At 42.8% G+C, this 17,459-nt stretch overlaps 1 pseudogene; it reads left to right on the top strand.

Moving 5' to 3' along the window:
- The first annotated feature begins 907 nt into the window (after positions 1 to 907).
- LOC127226231 (40S ribosomal protein S2-like) overlaps positions 908 to 17,459 on the top strand; it is a 28,305-nt pseudogene continuing 11,753 nt past the window's right edge.

Here is a 17,459-nt window from a genome sequence, read left to right as displayed (position 1 = left end):
CAATTAAGTTAAGTGCTACTGAAATTGCTTTCTGTCATCTAGATAGGAAACGGTCCATGAGTGAGATGCAAGGCTTGAAACCTAAGAGCTTATTCATAAGCCTGAGCCTGTGCATTAATAGTCACACTAAGACCCACAGAGCACAACTGTGACTTGGAAATGAGTTGTGAAAGAACAGGAGGGCTCAGGGGATTATGAATATTAGGACTTCATAACAGCACCCCATCTCCATAAAATCACTCTGAATTACCAATTGCAGCTAATAATTGTACTGAAGGTAGTGTCTACTTACAGAACAGAGTCCAATCTGACTAGTATAAAAGATGCTGAGCTAGATGGGAAATGTTATTGCATCCAACCTGGAACAACCAGCGGTCCATTGTTGTCACTGTCCAAATCCCCCTTTTTGGGGGGAGCAGCTCCTCGGGCTCCCTTATCCAGCTCCTTTAGAATGCTGGGGTGCTACGGTCCCTTGCTGTAGGACAGAGCTTCGTCTACTTTTCCCGCAGACACTGTCAGAATCTTTGTTGGCACACTAAAGCTGACATGCAATCTCTCCACTTGCAGAGCTTACATACATGTTTTGCAGGAAGTGGCAAAAATAAAGATGTAAACTGGCAAATAGACAAGAAATGTCTAATTGTTATGAGCATTGGGAAGAAAGTAAAGGAGGGTAGCAGAGGAGCACTGCATTTGGAGCCCTGGGGGGCGGGGGATGACATTGAAATCCCAAAGGACCAGAAAAATTCAAACGTGATCAAAAATTTCCAAGCTACAACAGTTGGTCTAGAACTAGGTAAATGACCCACATCAGTCCAAAACGTTTTACTTGAAGCCAAAAAAGAGGACAGTTTTCAGAGGCCAACAAGAGCCTGCCAATGTTGATCTTTTCTGTACGGCAGAGAGGATGAAGCTAAAAGAGGTCCCTGATCCAATTGCTCCTGAAGCCACACCAGCAGATACAGTGTTGTGCCCAGCCCCTCACAACAGCTTTCAAGATGTGGCCAGTTGTCTGCAGGTAAGGAAGACACTCCACTGTGACTACAGACTACAGCCTCTAGCTATTAGATTCAGAGGGACATACTCTTCTTCAGGCTGAGGTCACATTTTTAGGAGATCCTACCTAATGCCCTTGGCACATGAACCCAGGCAAGGTCATATTTATTTGTTTCCATACTTTCAAGGTGCAAAGTTTTACTCCCATGATCCTCAGGCTTTCTCAGTTCTACACCAAAAGAAATAGCTAAGTTTGGGCAAGTTAACAGGAGGAATTTTCACAATGGCTAGCAAATTAGTGTTTTCTGGAAAATTGAAACTCCTCTTCAGTACCTTCTGTGTTACTGTGGTACCTGGAGGGTCTCTGGCAGGTCAGGAACCATATTTCTGTCTGATAGCAATGCAATTCTCTTCCTTTGTCCCTTGGGCTTTCACCATGTGACTGCCCAATCAGTCTCTTACATACCTAAGTCCTAGAACTCCTCTGTAAACCAGGTTGGCCTTGAACTCACAGTGATCCACCTGCCTCTGCCTCCCGAGTGCTGGGATTAAAGGTGTTTGGACCAACAACACCAGGCACTTTGTAGGAATAAAATGTGTTTTTTGTATTTGGGACTTTGCTTTGAGATTTTTGTTGTTCTCTCTCTCTCTCTCTCTCTCTCTCTCTCTCTCTCTCTCTCTCTCTCTCTCTCTCTCTTTTGAGTATGGGTCTTACTATTTAGCCTTGGCTGGCATGGAACTCAGTATGAAGATCAATTTGCCTGCAATGACACAAAGATACACCTGCCTCTGCCTCTCTGTTGTTGATATTAAAGCTATATGCCACCATGCCCAGTTTAAAATTCCTTTTTTCAACTAAATTTAAAACTCAAGTAGTCTGTGATTGCTTTACTGCTATGCTTGTTGTTAGAGGCAACTTAACAACCTGCGGAAGCAAGGAGTTGGCTGTGGGCTCTCCACACAAGGGCTTGAAAGAATGAGTAAACTTCAATTTTCATAGCCAAGAGATAAACAAAACGATTTCTGGACTTTTCTGATAGCAAATACTATAGCATTTCATTTTCCTTAGACTTCCTAACCATGCCAATCCTCTCGACACAGGGTATAAGCTGGGAATATATTTGAGCGTTGGTGAAAACAGGTATGCAAACTGTATATATACTAGAAGCTCCTTTTGCTGAAGGATGCCTGATAGATTTTTCACAATATGAAATTGTACTAGAATTCACAGGCTATGCAGACTTAGTACTCCTTAGTCCTCTGGGATATGTAATGAGTAAAAAATTGAAATTAGGATGGGATGAACAGTCAACTTCCATATTGTTAAAGTAGGCGGTCCCCCCAGAGTTCCTGGGCCATTTTGGTGGGTATTCATTTAACTCTGTCTCTGATTGTGGAAATAAGATCAACGTGATAATCTTCTTTAATCAGCATTCTCAGTTGTCACGCTCTTACATTCACAGCTTGTCATTCCACTTCAACCGATGAGCTCAAACACTTGCATGAAATCAATTCTTTAGCAAATCACTGGTTTTGCTTGATTAACTGGCCTTCTCTAGTACTCTATCACTCTTCTTGTTGTGAGAGGCTTTCTAAACCATGCCCTCAGTCTCATGACGAGGAGTTTGTTCTCTTCAAGCCCAATCCCTGCCCCCCAGCTGTTTTAGCTTTCACTTCCACACCCCAGCCAAGGGTCTGGCACGTCTTTCTTAGAGATATCAAATCTCGATGCCTTAGTTAGTGTTTCTGATGCTGCAATGAAACACCATGACCAAAAAGCAAGTTGAAGAGGAAAGGATTCATGTTACGAGCACTTTCCCACCAGCCTGGTCCCACAGCCATGTCAGCTCCAAATAACATGCAGAGACAGTGTATTGATTATGAAACTGTTGGCCAGTTACTAGGGTTTCTTACTGGCTAGCTGTGTCTTATATATTAACTCTATCAACTAAGTGTTTCCACATGGTCTCATCTTACCAGAGGGAGGATACATACCTCTTCTCTTATGTCCTGCATCTTGACTCCTCTCTACTACATCTCCCAGAATCCTCCTTGTCTCCTAGTCCCATCTATCTTGCTTTCCTATTGGCCAACAGTGTTTTATTCATTAAACAATAAGAGAAACATATTTACAGAATGACATCTCCCATCAGGTTTATTTGGCTGACACTTCCAGATCACAGTCTCTCATTGGAGGGAGTCAGAACAGAAATACAAGCCCTACAGGAACTTGGAGGCAGACATTGATGCAGAGGCTGTGGAGGAGTGCTGCTTACTGGCTTGCTTCACATGGCCTGCTTAACCTGCTTTCTTAGAGAACCTAGAACCACCAGCCCAGGGATGGCACCACTGACAATGGGCTGGGCCCTCCCCCATTGATCACTAATTGAGAAAATATGCTACAGCTGTATTTCATGAAGGCATTCCCTCAACTCTGATGAGGCTCCTTCCTCTCTAATGACTTTAGCTTGTGTCAAGTTGACACACAAAACCAGCCAGTTAGTCTCTCTTCTTCACAAAAGTCCCAACTGTCACCACACCTGCTAGACCTCTCCATTACACAGGACATCTTCATTTCCATGCTAACCCTAACCATCCCTCCCTCCCAGTCTGTTCACTGCTTCATAGCCCTGTCCATCTACCATCTGCCTTTCCCCTGGCCACACAGGGTTTTCCAGTGTTCTCTAAATACCCCAAACCCATTACCATGTCACTTTATTTCCCTTTACTAACTACCTGCCCCCCAACACAGATCTGGATCACTTGCTCTGCCTTCCTCACATGCCTCATACACACTTTTCTGTTTAAGTGCATTTGTGTTTATGTGTGCACACACTCACATATGTTGATGGCAGAGGTTGACACCAGGTATTTTCTTCAGTCACTCTCCGAATTACTTTTTGGGACAAGATCTCTTACTGAACCCAGTGTCCACCTACTAGGTAGACTGGCTGGACAGTGAGCTCCAGGGATCCATCTGTCTTCATTCTCCAAGAGCTGAGGACTCAAGGGTACACTGCCATTGCCTGGTTTCCTTTTCCCCTTATTCTCCTCCTTCTTTTCCTTTTCCCCACTCTTTCCTCTCCATGGGGATCTGAACCCAAGTCCTTTCACTTGTATGGCAGTCACTTTGCTGACTTCGTGCTCTCTCTCTCTCTCTTTAGTCCGCTAACACTCCATTTTTGATACCCACTTCAAATGTCACTTTCCCTCCATAGATCTCTCCAAACAGAATAATCACTTTATTTTGTACTTCTCATATTTAAGCTTTTTTCACTTGCTTTACTGTCTTCACAGAACCAAGAAAAATTCCTGGGGAACACCATGTCACACTCCTAGAGTAGTGGTTCAGCCAAAATCAGAGACAGAGTTTAAATGTGTCACGGGTTGAGCTTCATGGATTTAGCCTCAACCTATGAAGATAGTCACCTGGGACAATGGAAGAGAGCTTTAGGAAATCTATTTCCCAAGGTCACATATAATTAATATATCCCCAAAATGATAGAACCAGCAAACCTATGAGCTCAGTCTCCTTCTCTGACCTGCTTGTGATTGTGGGGTGTGTGTGTGTGTGTGTGTGTGTGTGTGTGTGTGTTTGAATTAACAGCTGCCAGCACATTGCTGGCCACACTACAAATGCTCAATTATTATTGATCTGATATTTGAAGAATGAACAAATCATATATAAAATACACATATCATAAGTCAGTATTTTAATATGGATGACAAATCAAAATAATGAAGCTAGCTATATTTAGTCAGTCTCGGCTAAAATCCATCTAAGGCTTCAAAAACTTGTATCCCTCCAAAACCATATGTCAGAACCTTTCTGGCAGAAAGTGGGGGTCTATGTGGAGCCTGTGGAGGGCATTCTTCTACCAAGTGGTATTACATTACAAGCATTGGGAGCAGTCAGTCTCATCAGTAAGATTAATAATAAGGAGGTTGAATTTTTTTTTTAAAACGTATAAGACACCCAGGTGAATTTCATAGCCCAGTCATTAGTAGATGACGCCAAGCTTGGTTGTGAGCCTAGTCTTTAATGGCTGAGCCATTCCTCCAGACCTGAAACCAAGCTTGGAAGGACAACTAGACAAGAAGTTATAAATGGGCTCTGTACTCTGCCTCTGGGAACTTTATTGCCATATTTAATATACATTACAATAAACACTAAGTCCAAAGGCGAAAGGCATTTAATGAAGGCAGGCTCAACTGAGGACAAAATAATTTCCAAAGAGAGAGATGTTAAAGTCTTTGTAACTGGAAAGCCAAACCTGAAAAAATGATCTTGAATCATATTCCCTAATACCCAGCACTGTACACGTGAGGGTTTCCTCTCCATCAGGCCAGCCACCCAAAAGGGCTACCTGCATCTCAGCTACCCCTTACCTTTCTGGCCCTCCCCTTTATCATCTGGAAGCAGCATGGGTCTGGTAATGAAGACAGTACTCTTGTAAGCCAAACTGCACATCCATTAGTGCTAAATGTTCTTTCTTTTAAAGTTAAAAGACATACAGTAGACAAACTCCAGGAGAGCTCAACCCTGCATTTCCCTTCCCTTTGGAGCCTTCCCTGCAGGCAGCAGGAGAGCATGGCCAGCCCATCATGGCCCTATTTAATGCTTCAGTCATTTCTCACAGTCCTCAGGAAGCTACTCTGGGCTGTAGCTCAGGTGTACCAGCAGATGCCCTGGGATTTCACACCTGCTGTGATGGAAGACACAAGCTCGAGTTAATTAAGTCTATTGTTCAAACAATTTGTTTCTCACTAAGGCTGACTCACTTGAAGGCATTTCAGCAGGATTTTATAGCCAGCATGCCTTCATTGTGGTGTGATTACTCCCTCTTTAGAGATTCTCAGGTCACTGACAGTATAACATGTTTTAAAAAACAAATCCATTGCTAATGGATGACAAGCTATTTTTTTAAGTGTGTGGTACCTGTGTTTTTCTTCCACAGCCATAAAGTTCCTCAGAGTAACATAACTAAGGTAAAGCTGGAATGAGACAAGCATCCAAGATTTAGTATTATGTAGCATTCTTACTCAAAGTCAAGGCGAAGACAGCATTTGAAAGCTTTCTGTAGTCTCTCTGGCAGAGAGAAGCATGGGAAAGGAACAGAAGGTTTTGTAGAAGAAAAATAGAGAGGGTTTAAAGTCTGCTGCTTTGTTTTTGCACAAAAGGATCAAAGGACAGTCCCCACATTAATTGCTTCTATTTTTACTCTGCACCCATATTGTGTTCGCACTCATCTCTCTAACAGATGTTCTAGAAACCCTTTGCGTCCTCGTTCCTCTCTCACATGCACACCATTTCTATCGTGGATCACCTGTCCTCTCTCTCTTTCGGTTCTACATGACAGTGCAGTGGGGAAGGCCAGCCACCAGCATGTGCTGCCCTTCCATGTTGAAGAGATGTCTCTGGGGGACATTGGACCTCATTTCCCAGACCCCCTTTAGGATGCTGTCCAATGGCCAAGTTTTTCCCTGTGAAGGGTGAGCTTCCCTGTGTCCCTCCAAGTCCCCATCTTCCATATCCGACCTGGGATACTGATGACATTGAAAGTCATCTGTTGGGATGGCAGAGCCTCCATCAGACTGTTGTCCTTGAGGAGTCTCTCTTCCATCTTCCTTTCCACCACCAGATTTCCATGAGCAGGATACTCATCTGTGTTGTGCATTAAGATTACCATCGAACTATTAGCAGTGCTCAATTAATACACATGGCCAATGAAGGAAACCTAGGCTATGACTATGAAGCAATTCATGCTGTAAATATTTACTGAACGCCAAGCCCTGTGTAAAGCTTAGGGGCCACAAGACAAACAGACGTAGTCCAATCCCAGCAGAGGTCACCCAGACATCCTTTAATTCTTTTTTTGTTTGTTTGTTTTGTTTTGGAGACAGGGTTTCTCTGTGGCTTTGGTGGTCACCCTTTAGTTCTCAAACCATCTCACTTTTCACAGGTGGTAGTGGCTCATGCCTTTAGTCCCAGCACTTGGGAGGCAGAGGCAGGTGGATTTTTGTGAGTTCAAGGCCAGCCTGGTCTACAGAGTGAATTCTAAGACAGCCAAGGCTACAGAGAGAAACCCTGTCTCAAAAACTAAAAAAACAAACAAAAAACAAAATCTCCTTTTCCTAAAGGATCTGACATGTCTTGATCAAGAAAGCAAATTAGCCTCTTAACATCTGAAAAAACTCCAACCCTGGTGCTCGCACATGCACATGCGTGTGGCTGTGTGTGTGTGTGTGTGTCCACTCGTGCACGCGCATAGGTGCGTGCAAATACAAGGAGGTAAGACATTCGTATCTACTTAATGCAACATCCTACATGGTAGGATATAGAGCCACCAAGAAAGGTAACTGTATTTTCCATAATTCAAATCAAAGCACAGTCACTCTCTTGGTAATATACTGTAGGTCTGCAGCTAGGGGCCGCTCTGTGGGTACCTTGGTTTTTAAGTTGACTACTACAGGAACTTAAGGTTTTCTCCTTTGTTCTCCTTTGTTATCTCTTTCAATAGCTTGAAGTACTAGTGTATTTTAGTTATCATATGAACTGAATCATCTTTTTATACAGGTTTTTTAAATGCCTGACAGAGAAGGGAGACTTTTTAGAAAGGGTATTTCTAGGTTTGTAAAACCTGAAACCTATGCATTTTGGAGACCTGTGTAAGAAAAAGAAAGTAAAATGAAAAAAGAAATTTTAATATACGGCCTAGAGTGGGCTCTGGTACATGAAAACATGTAAAACCTGGGCTCCATGGGGTTTATGACAAATCTACAAGCAAACCAGAAGTGTTCTAATTGGATGAATAACTAAAAGAAAGCTTGAGAATTTTCTAGATATAATCCTGCTTTGGTTCCCAGCTCAATTAATTGCAAATCAATTGTCTAAAAACAGATGGAGGAAAAATCCATCAAAACTATGTTTTAAACTTCCATTTTCTGAGCCATGCAGCATGCTGCATAATTCTGAGTTGAATGTCTAAAGAAAGAAGATAACATGATGTTCCAATAGAGAACACAAGTATGAATACCGAAATATGAGATAATAATGGTGGAGATCTTGTTGCATAGGAAGTTGATTTCTCAGCCTCATTGAAGAAACATGATATTCTTTGCACTGGTTATTAGATGTATGGAAAACCACCATTTCACTGTGTGTATAAATCAGTCAATTGCAGTCACTCGAAAAGAAGCTGATTTAGAGAATAGAAAAAAAGGCTCATTTGGTTTCTGATTTCTAATCACTCCCAAGAAATAAGACTACATCTTCAAAAGTGTGTCTTTTTCTCCTCCTTGACCCCCTGAGGGTCAATGACCTTGTGCTTTGTTGCTTAGGAAAACTCAGTTTCCAAATGTGACTTGTGTACAGTAAACTGTGGATTACAACCCAGGGAGCAATTATGCAGAACTGTGGCTCATCTTTGCCACTGGGGAGCCTGGGAAGCCCAGGCCTGCTAGTCTTCATCAGTTTATTGCCTCTATCACCTTGAATTAGCCACAAGAGAAAATCTGTAGCCTGGTTAGAAGGCAGACACATCCTCCAGCTTCTTTTAAAGCAAACATGGCCCTGTTAGTCCCCCAGCTCTGCCAAACACACATTTCTGTTGACATGAAGAAAAACATTCTAGCATGCTCCAAAGTGAAGCACTACCAGACAATTCATGGTCGTGACTTCCCACTTAGTACAGGAAAGGTCATATATTTTACTACATCACAAATTCTCACCATGCCCTATAGTTTGGAACTTTGGTTTGCTCTATATGGTCAGCATCTAGGAACCACCACTGATGGATGCCACCAATCCTTAACCTCATTGTAGTGAACTGGAAGCCCCATTTTACTCTCAAAGACTCACACGGGAGCAACACAGTTATGTCTACACAATTTACCTTCCTCTCATCAATGCTCCCAACAGCCAAGACCCAGGAAGCAAACAATGTCTGGCACGAGACAGATCTACAGATAACTTGGGTTCTAGGATGGCTGCCCTTAACGACAGGGCAGAGCATGTGACTGGTCTGGCAGAAAGCTTACAGGGCAAGGCCCTCGGTTTGAGTCTCAGAACCACATAGCAAGTAGAATTGCAAGGGTTGGGGAGTACTGTGAGAATTAGGGTGCTCAGACATTGCTGGAGAACCAACAGAAATGCAGTTGCTTTGGAAACAGAGTCTAATACCCTCAAAGAGTAAAATGTAGAGATTATCTGACTCAGGGATCTCTCTCCTTGATGTATTCCTCAGAGAAAAGAAAACATGATCACACAAAAATTCACACGTGGATGCTTACAGTACTATTCTTAATAGCTAAAAAGTAGAAACAATTCAAATATTCATCTCAAGGGTGAATAAAAGAAATACAGTATATCCACACCATGGGATATTTTCTGGCAGTAAGAAGTATTGATTCCTACTCCAACATAGGTGGATCTTAGTGAAAGAAGTCAGACAAAGAAAGAATACACATTATATTAATCCACTGGTAAGAAATGTGCAAAGTAGGCTAATCTATGGAGAAGGAGAAGCAGAGGGGGGTGGTTAGTCATCTCAGGTTCCAAGGACCGGTTAGGGCACTTTCAGGGTTGCTGAAGCCAAAGGAGCATTTTGCTAAGGGCAGCAGGGGGAAATGAATTCGTAGCCAAGGTCTTAATTCCCTCAAATCAGAGAGAGGACAGAAAGGGCAAAGAGCCCCCCTCCATACTCAGAACAGGGAAGTTCCTTTTATCCAGAGACCCCGGGGCCTCTTGGGTCTCGACAAGGTCCCAAGAGGGTGGGTCCAAAGCTGTCCAGTGGTGGCTCTAGTTATGGACAGGTTATTCACCATCACGATCCTCTTAGTTTCAAAGACATGAAGCAACTTAAGGAGGCCACCCTGAATTACAGGTCACAAGCTCCTTTCGCTGTGTTTTTGGTGGAGTCTTTTATGGTTCTCAATCTGACACCCATTGATTGGCAACAGCTTTGCCGCGTGGCTCTTGGTGGGGGGGGGGGATTACTTGATTTGGCGATGAGAATTTCAAGAGAGATGTTCCCAAATAGCCCAGAAAAATGCACAGGCTGGACAACCACAGAGAAATCTTGACATGCTCACAGGGAGTGGCCAATATGCCACTATCCAACAGCAGATGCAATATGATATTGCTGTTTATGCCCAGGTAGCCACTGTGGCACTTGGTGCCTGGAAGGCACTGCCCTCTAAAGGGGAGCGGGGGGAAGACCAATTGTCCAAAATTATTCAAGGGGCTTCTGAGCCCTTCCATGAGTTTGTAGATCATCTTACCCAGGTGGCAGAGAGGATTTTTGGGGGATCTGGTCTTGCAATGCCTGTGATCAAACAGATGGCCTTTGAAAATGCTATCAAATATTATAAGGAGGCCCTTCACTCTCACCATAATAAAAGTCTAAATGATTACATTCGCATTTGCAGGGACATTGATGGCAATTTCATCCAGGGACAAATACTGGCTGCTGCTATTAGATCCCTAGAGGGAAAGGGAAAATCCAGCCAGGGGGCGAAAACAAGGACATGTTTTGGCTGTGGGGAAAGATGAACATTACCGTAGGGAATGCCCTCAAAATAATATCACCAGTCCTAAGAGACCCAGACTATGTCCCCACTGTCGGCGGGGGTGGGGGGGGGCATTGGGCCAATGACTGTCGTTCCAAAACTGATTCAGAGGGCAGTCCTCCCCAATGCCAATTAGGGAAACTGGAGAAGAGCCCCGCCTCAGGGCCCCAGAGCCAATGTGTATGGGGCAATGAGCCCTGCCCCGTGCAGTGGCAGGATTTGCTCTCTTCCTCAAAGCAACCCCTTCACCTCTCAGACCTCCTCAGAGTCACTCCAGGGAACGCAGGATTGAATCTCAGTCACTCCACCCAAGCTATTCTAACACCCGAGATGGGGGTTCAGGCCCTCCCTACAGGGATATATGGGCCTTTGCCTCAAGGCACAGTTGGATTAATCTTGGGATGCTCTAGTACCATCCTCCGAGGCATCCAGATACATCCTGGAGTTATAGATCAGGATAGTGAGGGCTCCCCTCACTATTAAGATAATGACATCAGTGGGCCATGGAGTTGTTGCCATACCAGCCAGGGAACGAACTGCTCAACTTCTCCTTTGCCCTATGGCTCCACATGAGGCTCAAAACATTAGAGAAAAAAGGGGGAACCAGGGCTTTGGAAGCTCCGGTCAGGCTGTTTTTTGGGTTGCTTCTATGGCAGAATGCCCCCAATTTACATTAAGAATAGAGGACAAGATCTTTAAAGGTTTATTGGACACCAGGGCAGATGTTTCTGTCCTCTCAGAGAACTTCTGGCCCTTGACCCCCAGAATGCAAAAGGTCCTGAGGTGTCTGACATAGAGTGGTAAGATACAAAATCTTTTATGATAATTATGTCAGAATTGAACAAACAATGAGGTAATTTTCATTAAAATTGTCTAATTCTCTGGGATTATCAGAAGCTGAGTCAATAGCAGACTGATGCACATCGCCCATACTCCTTTGGCCCAAGTTGGAAGATGGATCACATATTGCTTGCCCAATTGACAGGGAATAGTCATGCACTGATGCCCTTCTCTATGTGTTTTTGACTTTTTTGCTTTTGACCCTGGCTTGTCCTGCTGCCTACCAATCAGGCTTGCCTTGCTGGTCACAAAGCTTGGTAGGTATTTCGGGCTTCCAGCTGTGGCTTGTTTTGTTGTTAATTCAAGGATGCTGTCTTTGTTCTCCAGTTGCAGTCCAGCTTGTAGTTTACCAAGGACCTTACTGTCTCAGGGGAGCTAAGTTCTGCCTCACTAAATAAACATCTAAGTTAATAGGGCTATAACAAATGAAGATTATTTTAGCTTGGGGAGAGGGCAAGGTGTGTAGCCAATTCCTGTAAACTGGTATATTCTCCCTGAAGGGAGAAGAGAAGCTCCCAGCATTCATCAGGTGCTCCGAAGGCTCCATGATTCTCCAGGCCTTCTGTGTTAAGTAAGCATTAACAGCTGCTAGGAAGTGGAGGCACCCACCATCAGGCTGCTTCAGAGTACTGCAAGGAGCCCCAGGGATGCTGCTTTTGGGGGCTTTCACTCATGCTAGGGCTTCCTGTGAGGTCTCATAAGGAACCCCTCATCCAAGCTCCTATGAGTGACCCGGATATACTCAATGGCTGTGTAAGCTAGTGAGAAGACCTTTGCTGTGGAGGGGTATGTGACGTGGGTTAACCGCAGTGTAGAGAAGCAGCCAAGGACCTTCCAGTGGGAAAGGAAGAAGGAAGATTCATAACTGAGAATGAGAGACACTGAAGGCTTCTGTGACAACTCCTCCCCCATCTCCTCCTCTCCCGCAAAAGAAACAGTCCAGACAGGAAGCCATTGAAAAGAGTTCTTAAAAACTGTGATAAAGATGCTGAGGAGTAGCTCTTCACAGTTGATTGTTTCTGGCAGGGGTGGGGGTGGGGAAGGACTCAGTTCTCTTTAAGGGGCTGGTCACTGGGAGTTTGGCCACACTCCCGTGTGTATATATGAGCAACACTAATTAGACTAGGTGGATTTTGGGGTGACCACAAAAAATGGAAGGGTGAACCTTGGAGGTATTGGAAGCAAGTACAATTGAGGTGCATTGTATGAAATTCTCAAATAATTTATAAACTAAACAAAACTATGTTGGGAGGGGGAGAGTAGTCATTGATGTAGGATGTCCTTCTATATGTGTTGCTTTCATTGGTTGATGAATAAAGCTGTTTCAACCAATGGCCAGGCAGAATATACCTAGGTGGGAATTCCAAACAAAAATAGAGAAAGAAGGCCTGGATGCCATGTAGCCAATGGGAAGCAAGATGCCAGGGCGATACATCACCAGTAAGTTACAACAATGTGGTGATACACAGATTAGTAGTAATGGGTTAATAATTAAGAAAGACAGCTAGCCATTAAGAAGCCTAAGCCATTGGCCAAGTACTTGTAACAGATATTAAGCCTCAGAGTGGTTATTTCATAAGCGGATGCGGGGACCTTGTGGGTGGAGAAAAACTGGACTGGCGGGATGAAGCCCAGCTTCTACTAGTCGTAGAAATTACTGAGGCAGTAATAACACCAGAAATTTAACTGTAAAATTTGGGTTCTAAATCTACAGAGCTGAGAGCCAGATCTCTAACCATTGTGAGTTCACTGTGGCACATAGATCATCAGCAGACTTCCTCTGGCATCTTCCACATCTGTAGTTGAAGGTTTTATATTTTAACTGTGTGTGTGTGTGTTTGTGTGTGTGTGTGTTGTTTTCCTTTTTGTTTGTTTTTCAAAACAGGGTTTCTTTGTGTAGTCTTGGTAGTCTTGGTAGTCTTGGCTGTCCTGGAACTCGCTTTTTAGACCAGGCCAGTATCCAACTCACAGAGATACACCTGCCTCTACCTCCCAAGTGCTGGCCCAGCTTAACAGTATATTTTAAATAAAGCCATGAGTCTTAGTAGTTCACAAATTTTAGGTTTTTGTTTTTTTTTTTTTTTTAAAGTTAAAAGATTAGGTAGGGATAGAGAGAAAAAACAGACAGACGCAGATAGATATAGATAGGCAATAAAGGAAGGATGGAGAGAGAGATAGGCAGGCAATCAGTGGTCGATGCTGGCATGATTGCACACACCTGTGACACTGGCTATCTGAGACTGTTCTGAGCAACACAGAAAAGCCCTGTCATTCTGTTAAAGTTGGAAGTTAAAACTTTAACTTGAATACTTGGAGTTGCCATGCCAACTCTCATTCATTGATCTCTCTCAACAAATGCTTGTCAAGTAAAGCCTGACTGACCGTGCTCCCTGTACTCATAAGCTTCAAAGTCAGAATAGCCTGGAGGTTAACCAAGGGACTAGAATACTTCTAGGTAGGTGAGCCAGGAGGAGCATCCCTTTCCTGCTGTATAAAGCCCTAAGGGTTCTCCAAAATGAGATAAGATGACAGTCCTAAATCTGGGCACTAATCTCTCTAGGAGAAAACCTCCCACAGTCTGGAAAGCAAGTGCTCAGGTTTTTGCCCAGTGCCTTTCAGCACCTCAGTGAAGTGGGAAATGTGTGAAGGGCTGTGGCGAGTCACCGACTACTAGTGTCAAAAAAAATCAATCAAGAGTCTCTGAGGCAACCCCAATTGTTAGTGTGGGATTGCCCCACTAATATATCTATTAACCTTCTACCAGTTTCAGGAAAATCCCTTTACCTAAAAAAAAAAAAAATCCATGTCTTTCTCACAAAGCAGCTGCTCCCTATGGCATCATACTCTTCAGGGCAATGACTCGATCTGAGGAACACTGTCAGCAAATGATGGATTCTTCAGGCTGCCAAATAAGGTGGCCTGTACTTGGGTCACAAACGTCACTGGGATTCCTCAGTCCGCTCTACCAAACACACAAAAGCAGGCTCGTGGCACACAAAGGGAACATGGTTTCAATCATCAAGTAGGAAAAAATGGGTCAAAAAGCTGCTCAAAATTTGAAAAATGGTAATTAAAACAAATCCTCAGGCCAGCCCCCAGCCACCCCCAAAAAGATGCTTGAAAGTCATACATAAAGTTGTAAGCTAAATTAAAGCAAAAACAAAATTTGGAAATTTCTATCTAATTTCAGTTTAGATTAAGGGAGAAACAAGGCTAGGAAAAAAAAATGCTCAAGTAAAGCAAGTGGAGAATATTTGTTGGAATTAAAGAATTCCAAAATAGACAGAGTCCTAATGAAGGCATAATTACTCCTCCTGTCTGCATTAGACCATCACTAAATCCTCCTTTGTCAAAACTTCTAGTGAGCTAATAATGTGACAATCTAGAGAGAAATGGAGCAAACTGTTTAGTACTGGATGGTTTCACTTGAGAGTTCTGCATACCTTGTAAAGACTGGCACATGAATGTACACTCCACAGCCTTCCTGTTTGCATTACCCACATTTGATTTTTTTTAATCATCATTTTAAAAGTGGTCCATTTAACCAATCAGGTAAGGAATTAGTAGGCAAAATGTGAGCATAAATCCACCTTCCCAGAACCAAGAAGCTGGTCACTGCTAGCCTTTGGTTAGGGTTTTCATTTTTACCATGCAATGTAGACCTTTAAACACCAGAGGACAGTGTCTGAGACCATTTCCTCTGCTGTTCATCTCACTCATTTACTTTAGTACATCAAAGTAAAACCTTAATTTTAAATGCTTTGCCCCACCCCCCCCCAAGACATTTTTATGTCATTTCATGCTTCAGGAATTAAAAGCAGAGTTTGATAGCAAATGTGAATCATGAGCCCAACTAATGAAGTTAATTTGAATCATAATGAAAATTACAAAGATTAATTTCATAAGCAATCATTAATAATGGAAGCTCTCATGTACGAATAATCAAAGCTTTAAATATTATATGCTAATTAATTCATTACTATGGGTTACATATTTTAAAATAGCTCACATCTTCTTTGCTTTTGGTGCTTATTAATAGCAATCCTGAGGGAAGACAAACTAGTAATTTTCTTTAAAAATTTTTGTATGTTTTCAAATGGGCAAGAGAAAAATGAAATTATGCCATGAACAGGTCCACTTACTGGTAACTCGCCTTCAAGCAGAGAAGTCAGTTGTCAAACCTTTGTAAAAGAGTGTGGACAAGCAGATGTGCCTACAATTCAGGGTTAATTACATGTTGACCAGTCCTGATCTGAAAACCAGAAATAACAATGTTTCCTTTTTTTTTTTCCCTAAGAATTGATACCATTCCAGAAAATTCCACATCACACTTAACATGATGGGGTCACAGAAAAAACTACAGGTGCACTAAAAATGCATGAAATTATCTTTAGGCTGTGTATACAAGATGTATAGAAAATGTGTGAATCTCATGCCTAGATTTAAGTTTCACCCTCAAGATGCCTCGGTATGTATATTACAGGTATTCCAAAACCTGACAAAGACTCACATCCAAAATCACTCTGGTCCCAAGCATTTGGAATGAGGAGTACTGAGTTTATATATTATTTTATTGTCTAACAATATGTTTTTGAAAATGGTCATATATACTTTCAGCCATACATCAATGGCCCTCTACTTTTCCCCATATTCAAACTGTATGTAAAACACTTGCTGTTACTTCTTACCTATGCAAAAAATCAAGTGGACTTGGAACAGATTTTCAAATAGTACCTCTTGATATTGTAGTAGCATCATTAAAAGGTTATGGGAACTATTGATACTTTTATTATGAGATGTGACCTCTAGATTTCAATGTGTCCTTATTCATATGTTAAAAGGGTATCTTGTTGAAACCATCTGTTAGACAAACAGGCCTGACCTCAGTTTCTTCTTGGGTTGCAGAGTTTCTGGGTGATCTGAATTTGCCCTGGTCTTGATGATACTCACACTATAATAACTGACGTCCACAATGCAAACTGTACTCATTATCTGGTAGGCAAGCTTTGGTATCCTGTCTGGTACTAGAAACACTATGACACATAAAACAGGGCAGAGGACAATTTACAGGTGTCATTTCTTTTCTTCCACCATGTGGAATGCCAGGGATTGCATCTCTTCAGAAAATAAATCATCATCTCCCTAAGTAACCCAAATCAGCCTCAAACTTTCAGTCCTACTGTGCAGCCTCCCTGGTGCTGAGGTTACCAGTAAGTGCCTAAAAGATCATCGTTTTCAAACAGACATTACACCGTAAGCAGTTCCACACCCAGAAATCAGTGTGTATGCATGCACATAAAACACAAAATCATACACACAACTGGTGAAATGGCATGCACACAGTTTTAGGTTTAGACTTATGCTGTTTCTACAAGCTTTCTCAAAGGAGTAAACCAGAGATTAAAAATATTAGGTGTGTGGTTATTTTTATGGCGTCAAATGAAGCAACGAGTTTGTAACCTCGGACTCTAAGAAAGCTGCTCAGATGCTTTCCAGGAGATAATAAAGCCCTTTCTTCCCCCGCATTAATCAATTAGTTCCTAACTCATACAATTTCTTCCTGTTTCTATGGAATAACATGAATCCTGGCTCTGTCCCTCCCCATTTCACCCCAGACTTTTCTACTCTGCTCAGTTTGATGTCTTCTTCGCTCTCCAGCCCCTCCTGCTACCGCAGTCCTCCTGCCCAGTCCATCAGTTTACACTTCCCAATATACTCACAGGATATGCCGGACGGTTTGCTAATCTCCACTAAGTCCCAGTTCTCAAACATGACCCCAACCGGCATCTCACTTCTCTGATACACAGTGAGGCCGAGCCGATCTACCCACCACAGCCATGCCTGATTTGAGAAGTTTCTTTGTTAAGAATTAAGCTTCCTTTAAAATCCAATCGTCTTTGAAGATCCTCTGTAGCCAACAGAGTGAGACAGTTGAAGGCCATGTCCCTTTGCACAATGTAGGTCCTACATTTGCAGGGCTATTTGGTTTCCCTCTTTCCCTCTGCTTTGCATCCAAGACATAGCACAGTGTCATAAACACAGTAGGGACACAC

Source organism: Phodopus roborovskii, unplaced genomic scaffold (genome assembly GCF_943737965.1).
Source record: "Phodopus roborovskii unplaced genomic scaffold, PHOROB, whole genome shotgun sequence".
In the NCBI taxonomy this organism is placed as follows: domain Eukaryota; kingdom Metazoa; phylum Chordata; class Mammalia; order Rodentia; family Cricetidae; genus Phodopus; species Phodopus roborovskii.
The sequence above is the reverse complement of the archived record's forward strand: the minus strand, read 5'-3'. Positions and strand labels throughout refer to the sequence as shown.